A 6,000-nucleotide genomic window follows, 5' to 3' on the forward strand; every position below is an offset into this window, starting at 1 on the left:
AGAAGAATAAAAGAGACGGGGCCTTGTGTCATTCTGAGGAGTTTAATTTAATCTTATAGCTCCCATAGGCTGAAGCTGACTGGAAGCCAGTGGGCAAGGGAGTCTTGGAAATTTCGTTTGTAGGAGTCAGTCCCTGAACAAAGAAGAAAAGGGAAGGAAATGGAACTGAGAGCAAATAGTCAAATGAGCCACACCCTTCTTATGACCTAACAGCTTTGTATCAAGTGGAACATGCCTGCCTCTCCCATGCTCCAATAAACTGGCCTCCTTTTCTTGTTTTCTTTTTTTTCTTTCCTGTTTCAATTGGAAAACAATATACTTTTTAATTATTTTTTTATTTGGATATAGTTGATGCACAATGTTACATTTGTTTCACATGTAAAAACTGACCTTCTTTTTATTTCTCAAATATACCAAGATTGTTCTAACCAGTTTAAGGCCTTTGCTTATTTCCTAAGACAAAAATAGTCTTCTACCAGATCTCTGCCTAGCAGAGATCAATACCTCAGGGGTCAAGTGATACCTCCCTAAACAGGACTTCCTGAAAAATCCTTTTAAGATAGAACAGCTGTTCCTCTCATATTGTCTCCCCTTTCTAAAAGGTAATGTGGTGAAATAACCTAAGGTCATCTCCAATTATCTACACCCTTGTAAAATCCTTTCCCCTTGAGTGTGAGTAGAACGTGTGGCTTACTTCTAAATGACTGAATATGGAAAAGGTGATGGGATGCCACTCCTATGATTATGTTATATAAGATTCTGTCTTAACACACTGGAATAAGAGAAACTCTCTGTTGACTTTGACTAAATAAGTTATGTTGTGAGAACACCTATGGAGAAGGCCACACGGCAAGGAACTTTAGGGGCCTCTAGGGAGCTGAGAGTAGCCCCTGGCACCTGAATAAGATTAAAAGAAGATTCTTCCTTAGTCAACCCTCCAGATGAGAATAGCAACTGGCTGATGTCAACCTTGATTACAACTTTGGGAGGCCCTGAGCAGAGGACTCTGCTAAATCAAGGCTGGACTCTAGATGCATAGAGATTGTGAGATAATAAATATGTGTGGTTTTGAGCTGCTAAGTTTGTGGTAATTTGTTAAACAGCATTAGAAAATGAATACAGGTTGGAGCACCTGGGTGGCTCAGTCAGTTGAGTGTCTGACTTGATTTCGGCTCAGGTCATGATCCCAGGGTTGTGGGATTGAGCCCTGCATCAGGCTCCATGCTGAGCGTGGAGGCTGCTTAAGATTCTCTCTCTCTCTCTCTCTCTCTCTCTCTCTCTCTCTCTCTCCCTCTGCTCCTCTCCCCTGCTTGTGCTCTCACTAAAAAAGAAAAAGAAACAAAAAAGAAAAGAAAAAATTTGAATACAGATAAATACCATGAGAGGATGAGAGGAAGGAACTTGGCTCTCTTGTTCTTGCTATATCACTATACCTAGAATAGTGATTGGCACATAGTTTAATAAACATTTGTTGGTTATATAAATGAATAAAAAGAAGGTGGATGAATGTATGAATTTCAGCTGGATGGGAGAGAGGATAGGACTGAATCCTTGGAACATGGCTAGTGACCATCAGCTAAGGAATACTATTTTCAGAGATGGGGTTGGGGGGGATCCATCAAGCAGGTATATATATGGTTCAAAGACTTCAGGGGGCAGTGATAGGTGATATACTGTTTTAAGATTTCCTTTACTATATTATAGAGTTGACCCTTGAACAATATGGATTTGAACTATGCAAATCCACTTACACATGAATTACTTTTGATAACTATAGTATAGTACTATAAATGTATTTTCTCTTCTTTATAATTTTCTTTTTTTAAAAAATATTTTATTTTTTAAGTAATCTCTACACCCAACGTGGAGCTCAAATTCACAACTCCAAGATCAAGAGTCATATGCTCTACTGACTGTACTGACTGAGCCAGCCAGGTGCCCAGTTTTGTTTTTGTGGTTTTCTTTTTTTTTTTTTTCATGTTTTTAAATTTTATTTTTGAGTGAGAGAGAGAGCTCATGCATGTGCACACAAGTGGGGGAGGGGCAGAGAGAGAGGGAGACACAGAATCTGAAGCAGGCTCCAAGCTCTGAGCTGTCATCACAGAGCCCCACCTGGGGCTTGAACTCCTGAACTGCAGATCATGACCTGAGCTGAAGTTGAACACTTAACCAACTGAGCCACCCAGACACCCCTGTTTTTGTGTTTTTTAAAGTAAGTTCTATGCCCAATGTGGGACTGGAACTCATGACCTAGAGATCAAGAGTCATGGGGGCAGTCTACTAACTGAGCAGTCAGGTGCCCCATCTTCCTTATTATTTTCTTCTTCTTTCTTTGTTTTGAATTTTATTTGTTTATTTTGAGAGAGAGAGAGAGCATGAATGGGGGAGAACAGAGAGAGAGAGAGAGAGAGAGAGAGAGAGATTCGAAGCAGGCTCTGAGCTGTCAGGGCAGAGCCCCACATGGGGCTTGATCCCATAAACTGTGAGATCATGACCCGAGCTGAAATCAAGAGTCGGACACTTAACTGACTGAGCCACCCAGGCACCCCCCCCCCCACGATTTCTTTAACAACATTTTCTTTTCTCTAGCTTACTTTATCGTGATAGTGTATATAATACATATATCATACCAAATATGTGCTAATCAACTGTTTATGGTGTTTATAAGGCTTCCAGTCAACAGTAGGCTATTAGTAATTAAGTTTTGGGGGAGTTGAAAGTTACATGTGACAAAAAAGTTATATGCACATTTTCAACTGCCTGGAGGTTGGCACCCCTAAACCCTGCATTGTTCAAGGCTTACTATAATTTTCCTCCTCCATCTCCTCCTCCATCTTCTTCCAATGTGTAAACCTTAGTAGAAAATTTAACCATATTTTGGGGTAGCTTTGAGAATAAATAAAGGATCTTTTTGTTTGGTGGAAAGCAGAGCTCAGTGTCTAGCACCACCAAGGAAAAGCTCTGATGAGGCATTAAGGAATCTACTCCCAAAATCATTGTTGCACTATATGCCAACTAACTTGGATGTAAATTTAAAAAATAAATTAAAAAAAAAAAAAAAAGATGTCAGTAGAAAAGTCCAGAGCAAATGAGGTAAACTTGTGGAAAATATAGTCTTCCTCTGGGATTATTTATTTATTTATTTATTTTTAAAGGAAGGATTTCTTCTTCTTCTTTTTAATGTTTAGTCATTTATTGAGAGAGAGAAAGAGCATGCGTGTGGGGCAGAGAGAGAGAGAGAGAGAGCGAGAGAAACAGAGGCTCCAAAGTGGGCTCTGGGCTGACAGCAGAGAGCCTGACGCAGAGCTCAGACTCACGAACCACGAAATCATGACCTGAGTCAAAGTTCGATGTTTAACCAACTGAGCCACCAAGGTGCCCCCCCCCCCCCCAACTCCAGGATCTTTTAATGCTTGGGGAGAAACTGGGTTTTCTTGCTGTCAGTCACTCAGAATGGGAAGTTCAGATGATTTTATTTCGTTCTAAATGGAAGGAAAGGGAAGGGTGATTCCAGATACTAGGCTAACTAAAATTTGAAAAGTTAGACAAAAGGAGAAGGAAAGAAATGGGACAATAGATCTAGGTTCCAAAAGCAAAGCTGCTTTATTATTATTATTATTATTATTATTATTATTTTATTTTTAAATTTTTTTATTATTTAAGCTTTTCTTGTTCTAGAAAGAGAGAAATTTAAGGTTACTTTTAGGTCCAGAGAATGTCAAGTTGGAGGTGTGGGTTTGTCAGTCTCCAACCTCATTTTCCTTGTACGCCACAACTGGGTTTTCCCCTCTCCCCACAACTACACCTTAATGTTCCAAAAGGAACATTATGCCATGTCCCACTCCTCATTTTAGTCCTAAAGATTAAGTCCTAAATTTTCTAAACTGTTTTAAGTTGCTTTTCATTATTTTGACCCTGAAGTGTGTCCCAGAGCTAACTTCTGGGTATCTGTATTATTTTTTTTTTCTAGAGTTGAGAGTTTTTATTGTATTTTTCTTTGACAACATCCTTTATAATGATAAAGCTTTTTCTTTTTTTTTTTTAATTTTTTTTAATGTTTATTTATTTTTGAGACAGAGAGAGACAGAGCATGAACGGGGGAGGGTCACAGAGAGAGGGAGACACAGAATCTGAAACAGGCTCCAGGCTCTGAGCGGTCAGCACAGAGCCCGACGCGGGGCTCGAACCCATGGACTGTGAGATCATGACCTGAGCCGAAGCCGGATGCTTAACCGACCGAGCCACCCAGGCGCCCCAATGATAAAGCTTTTTCTTAGAAGTATTCAGTATCTGGGCACTTGGGTGGTTTGGTCTCTTGAATGTCCAACTTTAGCTCTGGTCGTGATCTGAGTTCAAGCCCCATATAGGGCTCACTGCCATCAGTGTAGAGCCCACTTCAGATCCTCTGTCCCCCTCTTTTTGCCCCTCTCCTGCTTGCACTCTCTCTCACAAAAATAAGTAAACATTGAAAATAAAAGAAGTACTCAGTATCTCTGAGCTCGGGTAACTCCTATTTGTCCTTATTCATATAACAGGTATTCTGCCTTGGTCCTTATTCAAATGCTTGTTCTAATAATCTGCTTAGTCCTCTACATCTCTCTCTCTTTTTTTTTTAAATTTATTTTTATTTTTTTTTATTAAAAAAAAATTTTTTTTAACGTTTATTTATTTTTGAGACAGAGAGAGACAGAGCATGAATGGGGGAGGGTCAGAGAGAGGGAGACACAGAATCCGAAACAGGCTCCAGGCTCTGAGCCGTCAACACAGAGCCCGACGTGGGGCTCGAACTCACGGACCGCAAGATCATGACCTGAGCCGAAGTCAGACCCTCGACCGACTGAGCCACCCAGGCGCCCCTTTCTACATCTCTCTTAAGACCAGGGCTTTGCTTTTACAAATCTTCCACCTCAGAGGAAAGCTATAATCCATGACGGGCCATAATACATAGTGAAGATCCATCAGTCTTATAGACATTATTGTTCCCTTGGATTTCTCTGTTGGCTCCCTTCATTTCTGATTTCTTACCCCAGAATTTTTCTCATATGTTAGAAGACTCTCCTCTATCCTGCTTGGGCTTTGGTGACTAGAGTACTGTTGAATATTTTCCCCTCGCACACACCATTGTAGTATTAAGGTTGTTCACAAAGTTTTATGTACCTCTTTTAGTAACATTGTATAGTATTACATTTCCCTGCAGTACTAGCAATTAAATTTTATGATGCCTACTGTAGCAATCTTTTTTTTTTTCTAAGTAGGCTCTATGCTCAATGTGGGGCTTAAATTCAAGGCCCCAATATCCAGAGTCACATGCTCTACCCACTGAGCCAGCCAGGTGCTCCCCTAATGTAGGAATCTAGAATATATCTCAGTGAAGCCTCCAATAGTCTGGTGACCTCAGTGACTAAAATCAGCAGAATCCATGTAGTGGATGTTGTACTGAGCTCCCCAGATCCACCCTTTAGGACTGAAGGCACAACCTCTCCCAACTGCTGCACATGCTGGTGGCTGACAACTTTCAGCTGGGGACCTCTCTGAGGGTTGCTCTTGACTTAAGAGAGCTCCTCTCATCCCTTCCCTGGGTGCAGCCCATATCCAATGACAGGTTGATAGGAGGGTATAAGACCTAGCCTCCTGTCTCAATTTAGGACAATGTTAAAGGGCCATCCCAACTCCAGGGCTCCCTGCAGAACTGGCTGAAGCCTCAGTTGCAGTTGTGTTGCAGTTCAAGCTTTCCCCTTCCAGAGACTTTGTGACCCTTGGTCTCCAGAGATTGTTCTTGAGAGAACTACCCAATAACCTCCTGCATTCAAATCTCATGGTTTCCCAGTGAATCCTACTTGTAACAGGCTTCCTGATGACTTGTATCAAACATGTAACATGTATGAGAAATAAACCCTTGTTTCTATAAGCTGCTGAGATGTTTGCTACAAACTAGCCTATCCTGGTTTACAGATACCAAACCTTGGCTGCCCTGCCAATCCTTTGTTTTCACTAGAGCTT

The sequence above is a fragment of the Panthera leo genome, chromosome C1 (assembly GCF_018350215.1).
Source record: "Panthera leo isolate Ple1 chromosome C1, P.leo_Ple1_pat1.1, whole genome shotgun sequence".
Classification (NCBI taxonomy): Eukaryota; Metazoa; Chordata; class Mammalia; order Carnivora; family Felidae; genus Panthera; species Panthera leo.